The sequence below is a fragment of the Rhinopithecus roxellana genome, unplaced genomic scaffold, assembly GCF_007565055.1.
Source record: "Rhinopithecus roxellana isolate Shanxi Qingling unplaced genomic scaffold, ASM756505v1 contig2380, whole genome shotgun sequence".
NCBI lineage: Eukaryota > Metazoa > Chordata > Mammalia > Primates > Cercopithecidae > Rhinopithecus > Rhinopithecus roxellana.
In genome coordinates, this window is record NW_022142062.1 from 8,651 (window position 1) to 28,023 (window position 19,373).

Sequence of the window (19,373 nt, forward strand, 5' to 3'; positions counted from 1 at the left end):
CGCATCGTCCTGAGCCGCCCATCCTGTCTCCAGCCACCTTCTGTGGAGTCTCGAACGCTATCATCTGTGGGACCCTGAAGGCCGAAGGGAGAAGCAAGAGCTCAGCCACCACCCCTGAGCCACCTGTGGCTCTGCTACCCACCATTTCACTGTGAAGAGTCAGCTGCCTGGGCCGTGAGGTCACTGCCACCATGAGTCTGGGTATCATGGAAGAGGAAGATCTGGCCGAGTACTTCCTGCTGCAGTATGGGGAGCGGCTGCTGCAGATGCTCCAGTGAGTGTCTGAGGCCTGGCTTGCCCACCCTTCTGTGCCTGGGACCACTCACACCCACCCCGTGCCTCATCCTCCAACCTGTCTGTCCCCTCCTCTCCTGTAACCCAGTGCCCTAATAACCCTGGCACCAGTCCACCCCATCAGGCTGGTCTCCACCCGGTCACCCGCCCCAGCTCACTCCTGCATGGCCCTCTGTGCTTCTCAACACAACATTCCTTCCCTCCAAAAGGGAGTGAGGCCCTCTCCTTCCCGATGGGTATCTGTCTCCACGGGTTACTCCCAGCCCCAGCCTACCCCTTCTCAGAACACACAGACCTTTCGTGTTCACATCTTGGACAGGAAACTCCCCAATGTTCAGGGACAGTCGGAGTCCCCATCCATCCGGCTACTGGAGGAAAAGGCGCTGAAAATCATGCTTCATAATATCCTGCAGAAGAAGAAGGTGGGGACTCGGGGATGGAGTGCAGAGGGGCAGGAAAGGAGGAGAGTGGGCTGGGGCACCAGGAGAGCCTGTAGACAGCCCTCCATTGTCTGGATGCGGTGGCTAGAGCCAGGAGTCCTCTATGTGGTCTGGTCTCTTTGGGGAGAACAGAAAGGATCTGGGTCTTGGGGGTACCACTGTCCAGGTATGCTCTGCTCTGAGCCAGGCATGGGATAGAAAGTGGGAGGCTCCTATGGACCCTCTTGGGCCTGGGCGTGGAGCCTCTGGGGCAGGGATGCCGGGGTCTTCCTCGGTACTCCTGTCAGGGGCCCTCCTGACCTCTCTGCTCCCCCACCCCCACCCCCACCCCAAAGATGTGTCAGCGCAGAATGGAAGCCCTGAACCTGCGCTGGGAGGAACTGAGCGTTAAGGAAGCCCAGCTGATGGCTCGCCCTCCGTCTAATCCAGGGTTTGAAGAGGGTTGTGGGCAGCCACAGTGGCCCGGGTCTGCATCACCCCAATCCGCAGGTAGGCAAACTTACCGCTCCTCCTCCTTGCTCTTATTGCTATGACTCCTCGCCCTGCGGTTCAAGATAGCATCCTTAGTTGCTTCAGCATTGCCTGGCACCTCCCTAGGCATCCCTTTATGTCCCCCACCTGTCTCTTGTTTGTAATTTTCCATTTACCTGTCAGTCTCTGCTCCTCTAAATGCCTGTTTCCCTATTTCCTTTCCAGTACCTAGGACAATACAGTTATCCAGTAAATGAAAGCATGGATGACATGAATGAAGATGCTACAGTCAGGACTACAAACACTTGGGGAATACAGTGATGAAGGGACAGTTTTAGTCCCTCCACCCACCCCACCCCTCCATCCTTGTCCCTTGCACTGAAGGTCCGGGCAGGGGATGGTTTAAGGACCAGGCACCACAGTCCATTCCAAGACACCCTCTCTCACTTCAGTCCTTAGTGGAGCAATTTATCATCTTAAAAATCCAGATTTATCCAGACCCACTCCAATTGCACTTACGTTGGCCTGAAGGGCCCGGTCCAGCTCCGGGAGTGGGTAATGATTGCCGTCTGGCCACAAAGAAGCCTCACTCTGAAGCACCTTCCTTCCTGCTCTGTGCCTAAGCCATGTGGGACAGGAAAGTACTTGGACCTGGGCACATTCTCCAGAGGTCCAGTTCTTCTTAGCAGCCAGAGAAACACTGTATGGAGTGGTTGGGACAGAAGATTTGGGCCATGATTTCTCCACAATGGCTCTCAGAGGGTCGGTAGCTCTCAATTCCTAGAGAGTTTGCTACAAATACAGACCGCAGGGCTTCCCTTGTTGCTTTCAGCGCGTCTGAGGGTGGGCCCAGGCTTCTATATTTTTTTTAAAAGCTCCCCAGGCAGTTCTGATGACCAGGTGGATTTGAAAGTCACTGGTTTAGACCCCCCTCAGTCCTCTCCTGGGATTGCAGGGCAGCATACAGATCCTCCATGCACCTCCCTCAGTGGCCTCCAAGTGCCACCACCACATACGCATGTCCATGTGGAATCACAGGAGCCCCTGAAGGGAGAAAGAAAGGAGCCACACAGGGCGAGGGGGGTGGGCTCTTGCCCCTAATCTTAGGGGAGGGCGCTGCAGAAGGAAAGAGGCCAGGATTGGATTGATTGCAGTAAAAGCCTCATTCTGTCCTCTGGGCATCGAACTGCCTGTTCCATCTCCTCCCTCAGGGGATGCCATTCTGAGCTCCTAAGAGCATGCTCTCCCAGTGGCCTTACTCCCCAGGCCCCTACAGTAGCAGGCGCATCCCCTCTCTCCTCTTCCTGGAGCTCCAGCCCTGTGCTCCAGCTTGTGAAAGGGAGAGGGGCTCCTGCCTCCCATCTCCACAGCTGGGAAAATGGAGGCACCGAGTACCCAAATCGGGAGGAATAATTCCGCCCTGTCTGGGGAGCGGTCCCTTCTGCTCCATGGAAAACGGCCACCCGCTAAGAACAGAAACCACAGAAGCTTTGTCAGGAGGGTTCCCGCTCCCACTTCTGGACTTTCTTAGTCTTCTCAGGGGGTTGAGTTCTTCCAGACTCTGAGGCCCAGTGCAATGTAGGTCTTCCCCAGTCCACTCTCTGAAGTCCAGAGGCCAAGTCCCACAGGAAAGAACCATTTCCCGTCTGCCCCCTCCCACCCCAGGTCACCTCTTGACCTTTGGATTAAACCTCTGTCCTCACAAGCCCCCTGAGCCCCACCTCAGTCCACAGAATCTCTTCAACCAGGTTCCAATAACCCTGGAGAGCCTTTTCCTTTACCCCTCTCTGCCCCTGGGTGGCCCCAGCAATCTCTGCCTGTTGCCAGGATGTTTGCGCAGGACAGAGGGTCTGAGGACACCACCAGCCCCAGGAAGGCCTGGGCCCCGGGAGGGCCGGGAGAGGCTTCCTGACCAGCACCACCTCCCCTGGCCCCAGGAGAACAACCAGAAATGGATCCATGCCATCAAGAACGCCAACAAGGAACGAGAACTCAAGCGCCAGCACATGCAGGAGCTGACCAGGGCAAGCAGGGAGATGGTGGTGCTGCGGCTGGAGCACCAGCGGCTGAGCGCCAATGCTGCAGGGCTACTCCATCTTCAACAAGTACCTAGAGAAGGTGGTGGAGAGAACTCCGAGGTGAGTCCAAGGAGCCTGGGGGCTGGCCCTGGCACCCTTCCTCAGCCCCACCTCCTCTTCCCCGGCCCCTGGGGGCCCTGGGGTGGAGTTCAGGCTCAGCTGGCTGGGGACTGTGGATCCTCTGGGCCCCACTGGGCTCTGCAGGATGGGCACCCTGCTCTGAGGAGATGCAGCCAGCCCTAGGGGGCAGTGGGGAGCAGCTAAAAGAAGCCTCTGGTGAGGCTGGAAGATTTTCTCAAGGGGTGGGGCCTAGAGCTGTGCCTTTGTGTGTCTGTGTGAGTCACAACTGTGTATCTATCTTGTGTGAGTTACATGTTATGTCTACATGTGTGTCCATGGCTGTGTCTGTCTACAGGGGGTGTGTGTGTGTATCAACACGTGGCCTCCCTGTATCCCTGCATCCCCTCCTTTCAGTGTCTTCTGTTTACTGGAGAGTAAATTAGGGAGAGGAAGGGAGAGGAGTTGGAAAAACACCCAACCCCCTGCAGAAACTGGGGTGCCTCATTTGTGCTGGGCCCTGGGGTTGGTGCTTCACACAGGTAGCTTTCATTCAGTTTGCTGGTCAGCCCCAGGGAGAACCCAAGCTGACCATCCCTTACAGAGAAGGAAATGGCGGCTCCAAGAAGTTAAGTCACCTGCTCAGGGTCTCACAGCTCATCAGTGAGGGAGAGCCTTTGATTTCAGCCCACTCCTCAGTGGGCCCCAAGTGCCACTGACAAGGGCTCTCACCTGCAGTCACTGTGGCAGTAGCCAGGGAACTTCTTAGTTCCTCTGTGCCTCTTGAGGCGTCTGACACTGCGTATGTCCCTCCCAGAAACCTCCCTCTGCCCTCAAACTCGGTGCACCTCCCCTCTCTCCCCTACCTCTGCCCCCTCCTTCTCAGTTCCTCGGGTGGGGGTGCCTCTTCCCAGGTCCTTCTTTTATTTTATTTATTTTTGAGACGGAGTCTCACTCTGTTTGCCCAGGCTGGAGTGCAGTGGTGCGATCTCGGCTCCACTGCAAGCTCCGCCTCCTGGGTTCACGCCATTCTCCTCTGCCTCAGCCTCCGAGCAGCTGGGACTACAGGCGCCCGCCACCACCACCGGCTAATTTTTGTATTTTTAGTAGAGACGGATTTCACCCATGTTCGCCAGGGTGGTCTCCATCTCCTGACCTCGTGAGCCGCCTGCCTCGGCCTCCCCAAGTGCTGGGATTACAAGGCATGAGCCCCTGGGCCCGGCCTTTTCTCAAGTCCTTATGTGGTGGGTCCAGGTTCTCTGTCTCAGATCCTCCCCCACCCCACCCCCCTTTTTTTTTTTTTTTTTTTTTTTTTGAGACAGAGTTTGGCTCTTGTTGCCCAGGCTGGAGTGCAGTGGTTTGATCTCAGCTCACTGCAACTTCCACTTTCCCATTTTCAAGTGCTTTCTCCTGCCTCAGCCTCCCGAGTAACTGGATTATAGGCACCCGCCACCATGCCCAACTAATTTTGTATTTTTAGTAGAGACGGGGTTTCACCATGTTGGCCAGGCCAGTCTCAAACTCCTGACCTTGTGATCCGCCTGCCTTGGCCTCCCAAAGTGCTGGGATTACAGGCGTGAGCAATCCTACGCTTTTCTTCTGAGCAATGTCCAGAGCCTCCCATGGATGCCACTCCTGTCACATTATCTCCTCCCCCATGTGACCGACAGCCAAGAGAGCCCCTCACTAGGGCAGATGGAGGCACTTGCTCCAGGGGTTGTGGATCCATGTCCTCCGAGGAGAGGGGCGACAGGATGCACAACTGTTCACTGTTCCCACAATTTCAATATCCACCACCACTAACCTAATTTACTCATTGCATGAGTCCCACCTCTGCATTATTTCCTCTACTCAAAGGTGCTACGTACTGTAAGGTCAGTGGTTCATTTCATGGTTGGGGTTTGTTGTGGGGGGGGCGGGCAGGAAGTTAAGGAGGGAATACCCGATTAAAATGCAGAATAAATTACAAATGTGGCCAGGCACTCTGGCTCACTCCTGTAGTCCCAGCACTTTGGGAGGCCAAGACGGGTGGATCACCTGAGGTCAGGAGTTCAACACCAGTGTGGCCAACATGGTGAAACCTGTCTCTACTAAAAATACAAAAATTAGCCGGGCGGTGGTGGCAGGTTGCCTGTAATCCTGGATACTCAAGAGGGCTGAGGCAGGAGAACGCTTGAACCCAGGAGGTGGAGGTTACAGTGAGCCAAGGTCACGCCATCGCACTCCAGCCTTGGGGCCAAGAGGGAAACTCCGTCTCAAAAACAAAACAAACCAAAAAAAATTGTAAGATGTGTCTTGAATTCAGAGTTGGTAAAAATAACGTATCTTAGAATGGAGGAAATTGGCCTGTGTCTCCCTCCTAAGCTTGAGAACCCCCCACATTTAACTCATCCCGTGACACTCATCTCATCCTGCTTCCTGCCACACCCCAGGACAGCCTGCCACTGGCGGTCCTGTGCGGGTGAAGGCAGACCACCCACTCTCGCCCCCGCCAGAACTCGGGCCTCCTTGGCTCCTCCTCCTGCTCAGTTGCCACAGCTTAATCAATCAGCAGATCTGGTCTGTTCTGCCTTGAAGCATATTTCTGGAATCCAGCCCCTTGCCCTTCCTCCATCCAGGGCCACCAGTGATACCTCGTCTGGAGTTCAAACTCCGCGTCATTCCTGGCCAGCCTGTGTTTGGCATTCCCTCCCACCACCCCCCTCTCTTTCCTCTTTTTTTCTTCGTTATTTTTTGTTCAAAATACTTTAAGTAAGCATACTGGAGAGTATAGGAGACACACATAACAGCGACCAAGTACTCATCACAGCTTTGCTAAATCTTCGTATTTTTTCCCATCTGCCCCCAGTTCTTTTGTCTTAAATCAAACACTACCGAGAATTGAAATCCAGTAAATGAAATCCTTTGTGTCCTTCCAAATCTTATGCTGCTTCATCTCTCCGCAGACATCAGGAGTATCCTGCTTTTAAAAATTCTCGTCATGCTTGTGTTTATTATTTTGTAATATTTTGTAACATTTAACGTTTTGTAACTTTTTATTTGAGTATTCTGCTGTCAAAAATTGTCAGATAGCCAGGCCCGGTGGCTCATGCCTGTAATCCCAGCACTTTGGGAGGCCAAGGTGGGCGGATCACGAGGTCAGGAGTTCGAGACCAGCCTGGTCAACACAGTGAAACCCTGTCTCTACTAAAAATACAAAAATTAGCTGGGCATGGTGGCAGGTGCCTGTAATCCCAGCTACTCTGGAGGCTGAGGCAGGAGAATCGCTTGAACCCGGGAGGCGGAGGTTGCAGTGAACCAAGATCGTGCCATTGCTCTCCAGCCTGAGCGACAGAGCTAGACTCCATCTCAAAAAAAAAAAAAAAAATCTCAAATCATGCTTCTTTTTATTATTTTGTCACATTTAATGTTTTGTAACTTTTTATACGGAATTTTTTAAGCATACACAAAAGTAAAGACACTATAGTCTATTGAACACCTGTTGCTCATTATCTGATTCTAATAACGATTATTTCATAGTCATATCCCCCACACTTTCCCACCTCTGCCATTTTGAAGCAAACAATATATTTTCATCCGTTTGTGTCTCTCTGCAGTATGTATCTCTAAGAGATGAGAGCTCTTTTTAAAATAACTACAACACCACTGTCACACCTACTATAAAATTGATAGCCATTCCTTAACATCAAATATCAGTATCATTTATGGCACAAAATGGGCCGAGTGTGGTGGCTCATGCCTGTAATCTCAGTGCTTTGGGAGGCTGAGGTGAGAGGATCACTTGAGCTCAGGAGTTCAAGACAGCCTGGGCAACAAAATGAGACCCCCCCAACTCTGCAAAAAATTTTTAAAAAATCAGTCAGGATTGCTGGCACACACATGTGGTCCCAGCTACTTGGGAGGCTGAGGCAGGAGGACTCCATGAGCCCAGGAGGTCAGGGCTGCAGTGAGCTGTGTTTATGCCACCGTACTCCAGCCTGAGCAATAGAGCGAGACCTGTCTTTTAAGACAGATTATTGCACGGATGCTTTTTGTACAGTTGGTTTGTTCCAATGAGGGTCCATATAAGGTCCTCACACTGCCCTTAGCTGGTATGCTTCTTAAGTCACACACAAAACAGGTTATATCGTATGATTCCACTGATGTGTTTAAAAACAGGCAAAATTAATCTTTATTGATAGAAGTCAGAATATTGGTTTCCTCAATGGTCGGGGGAAGACATTCACTAGCAACTTTTCCTCATTTCCTTGCTAGAATACTACCGTAAAGAAAAGGACTTCGTAAAGAGACCCTTTCCTTCATCAACCGTTTGATTACTACGTGGGTCTCACAGAGAAAGTTTGTTAAACACTTTATTTAGTTTTCAGAATAATGAATTGGTTCTGTAGCACTGACCTGTAATGTTTTTAGTATCCTTATGAACTTACGGATTTTTAACATATTTGATATGTTTTAATCCTTTGCACTTTGTCTTACTAATGTTCAAATCATCTCATCTTTGGCCAGTGGGAGGCTCTTCGATTTGGCACCTAAATCCTTTTGACATTAGCATTAAGTTTTAGAGGTGTGTTCCTAGTAACTCTGATGTGGTCCATTTATTTGAACCGTAGTACGCTGTTGCACTGTTTGCCAGATGAACTTTCAGAAATGCAGACATGAATTGCTTCTTTACTTCTTAAAATCCTTCAATGGATAAAGTCCACACTCCTTCCCGAGGTTTACTGAGCTTGCTTGCTTGCTTTTTCTTTCTTTCTTTTTCTTTCTTTTCTTTCTTTCTTTTTCTTTCTTTCTTTCTTTTCTTTCTTTCTTTCTTTTCTCTCCTTTCTTTCTTTTTTTCTTTCTTTTTCTTTTCTCTCCTTTCTTTCTTTTTTCTTTCCCTTCCTTCCTCCCTCCTTCTTTTCTTTTCTTTTCCTTCCTCCCTCCCTCTTTCTTCTTCTTCTCCTTCTTCTTCTTCTCCCTCTTCCTCCTCCTCCTCCTCTTCTTCTTCTTCTTCTTCTTCTTCTTCCTCCTCCTCCTCTCCCTTCTTCCTTCTCCCTTCTTCCTTCCCTCATTCTTTCTTCTTCCTCTCTTCTTCTTCTCAATCTCTCCCTCCCCATCTTTAACTCAGGCTACCTTGAGCATCCTGAACAAACCACCCCCATTCCATTCATCTTTGCCCAGGCTATTGCCTTCACCTGTAGCACTGCCTCACCTCCCTACACCTGCTTTTGCCGGCTATCTTCTATTCCATACCTCCCGTCTCATTTCAGCCACCCTTTCTCCCAAGAAACCTTTTCTGGCTATTCCTATCTCCTTCAGTGCTGGGCTGTGTGGCCCTTCCCCAAAGAGGCATATTTAGGGAAAGGCCAGCAGGGCAGTTCCCAGAACATGCATCCATCACTAGAGATGTCATGAGATGGAGAAGGTGCTCGGGAAGTTTCCCCTGGGTGGCTGAAAGGCACACTTTGATAAGCCCCTAGGAAGGAAACTTGGCATCACAGAACTGGGGTTCATGCTGCCTTCTAAAGAGCGTGGGTTTCAGGGCTTCTGTTCCACTGAGTGGGACCTGAGGGTTAGGGCCGGAGTGGCATGATTCTGGACAAGGCTGGGGGAGGTGAGCTGAGTCTGGCAGGTCACCTGCTCCACCAGCACCCTCTCCAGCCCTGCTTCTCCCTCAGCAAATGAATAACTACCAGAGATGACCAACCTGAAGGCTTTCCCAGAGTCCCGTCCTGCCCCGTCCCCCAGTCATAGGGAGGGCTTTTCCTGCTGTTGTAACTGACTGTTTACTTGTCTCTCTGTCCTCCATGCCACCCCTCAAGCTGTAAGCTTCCTAAGAGCAGAGTCTGGTTTCCTATCTCCTGTTATTTCCCTAGCATTTAGCATAGCTCCTGGCTTGTAAGTGGTTCCTGGTACAATCTTGTTGAATAGGAAATTCTTACCTCGGGAGACGTTGCAAATTGCCTTCCATCAGCAATTATCAACCTGGCTGTGCCTAGAACTACCTGGGGATCTTTTGCAAAATTCAGATGCCAGAGACCACAGAAGACCTGTTTATTCATCCGAATCTGCGGGGTGGAGACTGGCAGGTGTCCTTTTTAAAGCCCCTGCAGGTGATTCTCACCTGCAGTTAAAATCGAAAATCCCTGGCCCAGTTGTACATCCCTCTGCCCAACAAATGGACCGTGGCCCATACAAACCCAGGAGAAGCAGGCGGCAGGATCCCAGCATCCCTCACAGCCTCTGGCTGTGACCCTGGCTGAGGGCTTGCCTGCCCGGGTGTCCAGGTGTCCAGGCATTCCAGACTGGGGGTCAGCAGGACTGGGTGGCTCCCTCAGGCCCCTGGGCCTGGCTGTGCATTGACCTGAGCCCCTGACCACAGTTCGAGGAGATCCATGAGGTGATTGCACGCTACAAGATGCTGGTGAGCATGCACCACGACCTCATGCAGTCTGCGCAGGAGGGCCAGGAGAAGATTGAGCGCGCCAAGGCCCGGCTGGCACGCTACATGGAAGAAAAGGATGATGAGATCCTGCAGCAAAACAATGAGCTGGCACGGCTGCAGATGCTTCAACCATGCCCGCAGCAATGTCATCATCTGGGTGAGGGGCCTGGGCAGGCCTGGGGGCGCCTGGGCACTGGGTGAGTGAGGGCCCTGAGCATACATACACACACACACACACACACGCATACACACACACACATATGCTGTGCTCAGCCCCGTCCTTATCCCCTCCCCAGGAATCTCGCTGGGCACACATCCAGAACACCACAGCCCAGAAGACCCTCCTGCTTGGCACTATTAAGATGGCCATGCTGAACCTCTTCCAGATCGTGAGCAAGCAGCTGAATGAGGTGACCAAGGTGGCCCTGGAGGACACCCATAAGCAGCTGGACATGGTAGGAGGAGGGGACAGGTACTGGGCCCGTGGGGTCAGCTGGGCCGAGGAGGTTGCCAGTGGTTGGGTGGAAGAATGAACCTAACAGAGCAGCAGAGCAGGGACTCTCAAAATTTAACAACATCAGGATCACCTGGGAGGGTGAGACGTATTACTGGGCCCCAGCCCCAGAGTCTCTGACTCAGTGGAGCTGAGATGAGAACACAGGAATTTACATTTTCAGCAAGTTCCCAAGTGACGCGGCTGGTTGGGTTCCATACTTTGAGAACCGTTGCTTAGCGCAAAACCCTTTTTAGCCCCAGCTAGAAAGCAGTAGCAGGAACCCACTATTGAATCCATTAGTTGTGCAAAACAGCCTTATTAAATTCTAGTGAGATACTGTGGCTTGCTGAAGGCTTGAGCAGGGACCCACACTTTGTTAAAAAGAGAAACTGGGGCCGGGCACGGTGATTCACACCTGTAATCCAGCACTTTGGGAGGCCGAGGTGGGTGGATCACCTGAGGCTGGGAGTTCAAGGCCAGCCTCAAAAAAACAAAAAAGCAATTGACTGAGAGACACTTTCCCTACTTAAAAAAACAAAAAGTGAAACTCATGAACTATACACAGCTAGGAAAAGGAGTCCCCTAAAACAAATTATTAGCCTACATTTTAAAGCATGTTTGAACAGAATTATTTTATAGCCCAAAGGAGGGCATTTGTAAGCAAGTGTGTTCTGGAAGTAGCAATTCTCATCATTTCGCCTTTACATGCCTACAGTTTATTGAGGACTCCCAGAGAGCTTCTCTTTATGGGATTGTATCTATTGATAATTGCCATCATGAAATTAAAATAGAAAATTTAAAAATATTTGTTTAATTCATTCATTTTTAAATAATGATAAAAGTATGTTAACAGAAATAGCATTTTTTATGAAAAAAAGTTTCAAAAGTGTTTTGTGAGAAGAGTGGCATTACTTGCAAACCCCTTTAACGTCTGGTTTAACAGAGGACAGGCAGGTGCTCATGTCCACTCCTGCGTTCATTCTGTTGTGACGCATGTGTCATGAAAACTCCTCTCTGGAAAATGCCACTCTGTACTCGTGAGAGAATAAGAGCAAAAAAAGGCAAATAATATTTTAATATTATCGTAAAAAGAGTTTGGCCTCAAAACCCCTGTCCGCCAGAATAGGGTCTCAGAGACTCCCAGAAATTCTCAGGTCCCCTCCCCTCAGCCTCCCAGAGGTCCTCAGGCCCTTGCCTTCAGCTGTTGTAAAGATGCAGCAGGAGGGCCCCAGCAAGGTGGCTCACACCTGTAATCCCAACACTTTGGGAGGCCGAGGCGGGTGGATCACCTGAGGTCAGGAGTTTGAGACCAACCCGGCCAACATGGTGATATCCCATCTCTACTAAAAATACAAAAATTAGCCGGGCATGGTGGCAGGAACCTGTAATCCCAGCTACTCGGGAGACTGAGGGCAGAATCGCTTGAATCCGGGAGGCGAAGGTTGCAGTGAGCCAAGATCATGCCATTGCGCTCCAGCCTGGGCCACAAGAGCAAGACTATCTCCAGGTTCAGTGGGAGATGCCGCCCTCCGGCAGCTCACTCCCACAGGCACATCTCCTGCTGGAACATAGCTTCTAGTCCATCCACTCCAAATTTTGACTTCCTGAATCCCTCTTGATTCACCTCTACAGGAGAACTTCAGATTGCCCAAAAGTTTTTGAAAATATCTCACTTCATTCCCATAGAAGATGAACCTACTCACGGAAATACACTGACCAAGTAGCCTAAAGATTTAAAATTAAGGACCTGGGAAAGTACAAGTCGAAATCAGAGGTCGAGGATGAAGAGAAATACAGACTGCCCTTGGTTCTTAAGGGTCACACAGGGGCTCTGAGCTTGTTGGTAACCCAAATGAAAAGCCACCTGCAGCTCTTATACCAGAATAAGAAAATATAAGGTTTCCTCCGAGACAGCGCACCTTTTCCCGGCACTTAATTCTCACTGAAATTTCTCGATGCGCCTTCATTGACACTATGAATAATGCTTCAACAGCTTCCCTGCAACCAATGCAGGCACTGGCTTTGTAAGGCAGCTGCTTATACAGAACAAGGAACGTGGTGCACAGGACAGCTTAGGAAAAGCGATTCTGCAGAAGACCAAGTCAATTGGAATTCCATAGAGTGTGTCATGGAAGGTTTGGCATTATCCCTGAAGAAAAGCCAAACTATCTGAACAAGCACTTTCCAAACTGAATCCTGAGATATTGTTTCCTAGGGGGAATAAAAGGACTCCGTAGACTAATACATTTAGAAACTCTAAATTAAACGAAGATAAGATTAAAAACACAAACAGGACCTGGAGTCTTTGCTATAGTTCTGTGCCCTGAGATGCTCCCAGCAGATAGCATTTCTAGAACTGACTTGACCACAAAACTCCTTTGGGGCACATGACCACTTATGAAAAAAACATAGCTCAGGAAATGCTGACCTGTCTTCTCTGTCATCTTGGGAAAGCCGCTTTAATTCACTGACTCTCTGTTTTCTCATTTGCAAAATGGGAATGATACTGGTAATGGTAACAGTATCAGCAGCTGACAGTTGTCGAGAGTTTTGGACAAAGTCTGTGTAGTTCCATCTTCAGAGACAGCCTTGAAAAGGAGAAGTTTTAGAACTGAAATCCTTTTTTTTTAATTTTTTTTTTTTTTTTTTTTATTTTAGATTCAGGAGTGAATGAGCAGGGTTTTTTTTTTGTTTGTTTGTTTGGTTTTTGAGACAGAGTCTCGCTCTGTCCCCCAGCCTGGAGTGCAGTGGCATAATCTCGGCTCACTGCAAGCTCCACCTCCTGGGTTCATGCCATTCTCCTGCCTCAGCCTCCCGAGTAGCTGGGACTGCAGGCCACCATGCCCAGCTAATTTTTTGTATTTTGTATTTTAGTAGAGATGGGGTGTCACTGTGTTACTCAGGATGGTCTCGATCTCCTGACCTCGTGATCCACCCCCGCGGCCTCCCAAAGTGCTGGGATTACAGGCGTTAGCCACCGCGCCCGGCCAAGCAGTTTTGTTATGTAGGTAAATTCACATCACAAGGGTTTGTTCTACAGGTTATTTCATCACTCGGGTATTAAGCCTAGTATCCAATAGTCATTTTATCTGATCCTCTCCCTCCTCTCACTCTCCACCCTCAAGCAGATTCCAGTGTGTTGTTCCCCTCTTTGTGTCCACGTGTTCTCATCATTTAGCTCCCACTAATAAGTGAGAACACGCAGTATTTGGTTTTCTATTCCTGCGTTAGTTTGCTAAGGATAATGACATCCAGCTCCATCCATGTTCCTGCAAAGGACATGATCTCATTCTTTTTTATGGCTGCATAGTATTCCATGGTGTATAAGTACCACATTTTCTTTATCCAGTCTACCACTGATGGGCATTTAGGTTGATTCTCTTTGCTATTGTGAATAGTGCTTCAGTAAACATCCCGCATGTGTGTTTATGATAGAATGATTTATATTCCTTTGGGTATATACCCAGTAATAGGACTGCTGGGTTGAACAGTAGTTCTATTTTAACTCTTTGAGGAATCGCCACGCTGCTTTCCACAATGGTTGAACTAATTGCACTTCCACCAACAGTGTATGAACTTCTCTTTTCTCCACAACCTCAGCAGCCTCTGTAATTTTTCTGACTTTTTAATCATAGCTAGCCATTCTGTGTGTGTGAGATGGTATCTCACTGGTTTTGCTTTGCGTTAGAACTGATATCTTAGAGGCTGTCTGGGCCAAGTCTTTTCTCCCTCTCTCCTAATTAAAGATGAAGAAACTGAGTCCCAGAAAGATGGAGTGGTTTTCCCAGAACCGTGACAGGGGCCCAGCTAGGTCATCTGACTTCTGGAGCAGTGCCCTTTTCTGTGTCATGCTGACTGCGTGCTCTTAAAAACAGAAGCCAGTGAACAGAGTTTACATTCCTTCTCATGACTGAAGGTTATCATGATGAGCATCAGCCCTGGGTTTTGAGTGCACGACCACACCGAGGGTGGTGAAGTTGTGGAAGGCGGTCTGCCCACGCTGACAGGACCCTGCCTGCGAAATCCTTTTCACCCACTAGTCTGCTTGTGACCCTTTCTTTCTTCTCCCTCCTGCTCGACTCTCAGCCTGCACTTCATACATCACCAGGTCTGCCTCCGGGAGTTCCTAACTCCATCCGTTTGTTGCTTCTAATTGCGTACACCTGACACTCAATTTCACCTCAAAACATTGTCACATGAGAGAAAGTGGCCTCCTCAAGAAGTCAGTCATGGCGGGTGCAGTGTCTCATGCCTGTAATCCCAGCCTTTTGGGAGGCCGAAGCGGGTGGATCACTTGAGGTCAGTAGGTCGAGACCAGCCCGGCCAACATGGTGAAACCCCATCTCTACTAAAAACACAAAAACTAACCGGGCATGGTCGCAGGTACCTGTAATCCCAGCCACTCAGGAGGCTGAGATGCGAGAATCGCTTAAACCCAGGGAGCGGAGGTTGCAGTGAGCCTAGATCGCGCCACCACTCCAGCCTGGGTGACAGAAAACTCTCATATCAAAAAGATAAATAAATAAAAATTTAAAAAGAAGTCAGTCACAGGAAAGCAATGGTGAACTCTTTAAAAGTGAATGTCTGGGATGCTCCGTCTTGGAACGGGGGCGGCCTCTGCGGGGCGGAGTTAACTCTGGGCTCCTTGCCTTTCTAGATCCAACAATTTTTCCAAGACCTGTCGGACATCTGGGCAGAGGTGAAAAAGAAGGAACAACAGCAAGTCGGGTTTAAGGAGGCAGCCTGGTTCCAGAACGTCCTGAGACAGAGGTCGTAAGAGAAGAAGTCGTGAGCCTGCGGTCCAGTCAGTCCAGCTCGGGACCAACGCCCGCGGTGCCTTCCTGCTGAGGAACACCTGCTTATTTTCCCCCTTGGGCCTCACTCTATCCCTGAAAACAGTGAATGTTCTAAGAAGTTTGTTCTTAAGTTCTCTCTATCCCTTTGGTAGTTTATTCATGGGGAAGAGTGTAGCGATGGGGCGACCCCCGCAACAAGCACTCACTCTCAAAGCTGGTCACCTAGGCTGCCTGGGAACCAGAAACCACATCTTAGGCCTGGTGTCCCCTCGGCTTTGGGCTCACACACAGTAAGTGTGCAGGTGGGCAGCAAACCAGTAACGTCAGTACAGAGAACTCTTCTCTCATCCACAACTTCAAATTTTATTTTTATTTTATTTTATTTTATTTTATGATGGAGTTTTGCTCTTGTTGCCCAGGCTGAAGTGCGAGGCACGATCTCAGCTCACTGCAACCCCTGCCTCCTGGGTTCAAGTGATTCTCCTGCCTCAGCCTCCCCAGTAGCTAGGATTATGGGCACCCACCACCACGTCCAGCTAATTTTGTACTTTTAGTAGAGACAGGGTTTCACCATGTTGGTCAGGCTGGTCTTGAACTCCTGACCTCAGGTGATCCACCCGCCTTGGCCTCCCAAAGTGCTTGGATTACAGGCGTGAGGTGTTTCTAATTTGGGTGCAAAGACCCACTTAAAACTACGAAGGCAGCTTCGCAGGTAACAGCTGCAACAGTGCTGAGTCGAGAACTCTTCCCTGACTTCAGGAGCAAGCGCTGCTCCCCTACCCCACTATGTGCGCTAAAACATGCAAGCCAGTGTCAGCAATGCTAAGGAAGGAATAGCCCTAGTTACTGCCCTAGTTACTGGGCAGGTACCAGTAACTAGGGAGGGATCACTCATGTGCCAAATGACAAGCTCAAGGCTCAGGAACGAGCTGGGATGATGGATTAAAACCAGCCAAACTCAACTCAATCCAGGTCAATGTAAAGTCTCAAATTTAGGTTCAACAACTCAATCGCACATTTTTCAATCAATAGCAAAAGCCAAGTCAGAGAGCCACGGGGAAGTAACATTTATTCAACAGGGACATCGTTTGTATCCGCCTCTTGAAAACTCAGTGAGGCATCATTATCCTGACTCACAGAGCAGGATGCTTGCCTGGGAACACCGGCTACAGGACGACAGGGCCAGGACTCAACCTTTGGTCTGCTCTTCCTGAGCCTGGTCTCTCCCCCTCGCCAGTCTGCCTCCCGGAAGGCAGAGGCCCTGTGCTTTTGTCCCCAAAGCAGGCTGAGGAGCAGACTCAAACAAGGCTCTGTGTCTCCTCCCTGGCCCTGTGATCCTAGAGGGCCCTCGACTGCCCGGATTCCTGTTGCCTCAGGGAAGGCACTGCTGCAGCTGCCCTGCTGGGATCGCTGCGTGGCGCGCAGTAACCCCTCACCTTCACATACAACACCTTACAGCAGTGGTTCTCAGGCATGGTCCCTGGACCAGAAGCGTCAGCATCACCGGGCAACTTTACCAGTTAAATTCTCAGGCCCCACTACAGACCTGAGAACCAGAAACTCCTGGGGTGGGATCCAGCACTCTGGGTTTTAAGAAGCCCTCTGGCCGGGGCGGTGGCTCAAGCCTGTAATCCCAGCACTTTGGGAGGCCGAGATGGGCAGATCATGAGGTCAGGAGATCGAGACCATCCTGGAACAGTGAAACCCCGTCTCTACTAAAAAATACAAAAAAAAAAAAAAAAAACTAGCCGGCGAGGTGACGGGCGCCTGTAGTCCCAGCTACTCGGGAGGCTGAGGCAGGAGAATGGCGTAAACCCGGGAGGCGGAGCTTGCAGTGAGCTGAGATCCGGCCACTGCACTCCAGCCTGGGCAACAGAGCGAGACTCTATCTCAAAAAAAAAAAAAAAAAAAAAGAAGCCCTCCACGCGGTTCTGATGCATGCTCAAGTTGAAGAACCACTGCTCTACAGTGACCAAACACTTTCAAGCATCTGGGTTCCATTCATTTCCTACCTCATGAAGCAATACGTGTCTACCTGGGTCAACGTTTAGCCAGAGAAGTAAGTAGATAAATAGATAGACAGGATGCATAAATAGTAAATAGAAGATAGTAGGTAGGTAGGTAGGTAGATAGATAGATAGGAGATAGACAATAGATAGTGGATAGATGATGGATACATAGAGATAGAATATAGATGATAAATTAGACAGATGATAGATAGTAAATAGAAGACAGTAGGTAGATAGGAGACAGACAATACATAGTAGATAGATGATGGATACAGATAGATCGATAGATGATAGATAAATAGTAAATAGAAGATAGTAGGTAGGTAGGTAGGTAGATAGATAGATAGGAGACAGACAATAGATAGTGGATAGATGATGGATACATAGAGATAGAATATAGATGATAAATTAGACAGATGATAGATAGTAAATAGAAGACAGTAGGTAGATAGGAGACAGACAATACATAGTAGATAGATGATGGATACAGATAGATCGATAGATGATAGATAAATAGTAAATAGAAGATACATGGTAGATAGGAGATAGACAATAGATAGTAGATAGAGATAGATAGAGATAAATACATACATAGATAGATACATAGACAGATAGATAGATACAGATAGATAGATGGTAGAGAGAGAGAGTCTTCTGGTACATGTGAAGGGCTTTGTTTCAGGGATTTGACCGTAGGCAGTCGTGGGTACTGGGTAAGCAGTGTCTATAAAGTGGCTGTCTTCCCATCTGATGCTGGGGCTTGAAGTTCTCTGGGGAGATGGTTGGGAAGGAAGCATGGAGGTAAAGTGGGGGAGGTCAAGGGCAAGTCAGAATCCACAGCACAGGCTGGAGACCGGAGGACAGACAGGCAGACAGAAATCCATGTCAGTTCTTGTTGCTTCTGAAATTGGTGGTGTGGGCGTTCTGCCAAAGCCAGGATCCTTCGTCCTGGAAATGAACAATACCTCTGGCCCGGGGCAGGAGACTGAAGGAGGCTCCAGGGGAGGGCGGGCAGATGCAGGCCTGGCCACTGCCTCACACCAATGCCGCGAGTCAGCAAGCATTGAGTAAGTTTGTGGATTTGTGGCTTCTCTTGTACTCAAGAAATCTGCCTAGACCCACAGAATTTCTTCTGACCCAGGGCTGGGCCCCTTTTTAAGCCTGAAAAATGCAACAGTATCAGATTGAATCCAGCCCCAAATCCCCCATGGGAAGCTCTCTGTGACCCACGCTAACAGGACACACCCAAGAAAAGGAATTCTGAGAACACATTGCAGCCTGGGCAAGCTGACTCATCCGGAAGCCTCCATGCTACCATCATCTCCATTTCACAGGTGAGGAAACCGAGGCAAAGCTGCCTTCGGAAGAGAGGAACGGATGCTGGAGGCTGCAGTCCCGTGGGCTGGCCCTGGCCAAACAGGCGTCTCTAGCGGATGGAGGGCAGAGGTCACCTCACACACCCAGGATGGCGAGTGCTAGGGTGGTGCTCGGAGGGGCATGGAGGGGTTGGGGCTCTCCAGAAACAGTCATGGGTGAAGGATATGCTGCTGAAATAACTTCCCCCATGTTCAGCCTCCTGGACTGGGTCCTGGGAGGTAGGAGAAGGCACAGAACAGGCAGTTCCTCCAACTCCCCAATATACACATTTGCCCCCACAGCCCTGTCTTCTGCTGTCTCTGTAAGGTGGTGTTTGAGAAGCCCAGGCTGTTCGGCCTGAACACACTTCCTCCCAGAGTGTCCAAGGCCCCCTCAGCACCACCCCCCCCACATCACCACCCAAGACCCTGTGCCAGAAGCCAAAGGCCCTCCCTCTGCCTCCTTCCTCTGTGCTCCCTCCTCGGCTTCACCGCCCTGCACCACTAAGTTTCCAGGGCTTGACTGACACAGGGACTCCTCGGGGTCACACTCAGAATTCCTCTGATCACACAAGCTCATCCTGAGACACATGTGTTTACACATGTGTGTATAACCTACGCTGATATTGCCTGTGTGTAACTATGCATGTGCGTGCTGTCAGTGTGCATAACTCACCCTGATACTGCAGATGTATAACTAGCAGAAGCATATTATATTGTGTATAACTCACTCCAATATTGTTGCATATTTCATGCTTAAAAAGGGGTCCAGCCCTGGGGCAGAAGAAATTCTGTGGGTCTAGGCAGATTTCTTGCGTACAAGAGAAGCCACAAATTCGCAAACCTACTCAAGCCCACAGAAACAGGGAGAACAAATCCAAAAGGCGCAGGGATTCCCAGGCGCCGGAGTGATGGGGTCTTCCCATGGGGAGGGTAACAGCAGTCACAGACAG

At 49.8% G+C, this 19,373-nt stretch overlaps 1 pseudogene; it reads left to right on the plus strand.

Moving 5' to 3' along the window:
• Positions 1-191: 191 nt before the first annotated feature.
• Positions 192-16,484, plus strand: LOC115895777 (annotated as a pseudogene).
• The last annotated feature ends 2,889 nt before the right edge of the window (positions 16,485-19,373 follow it).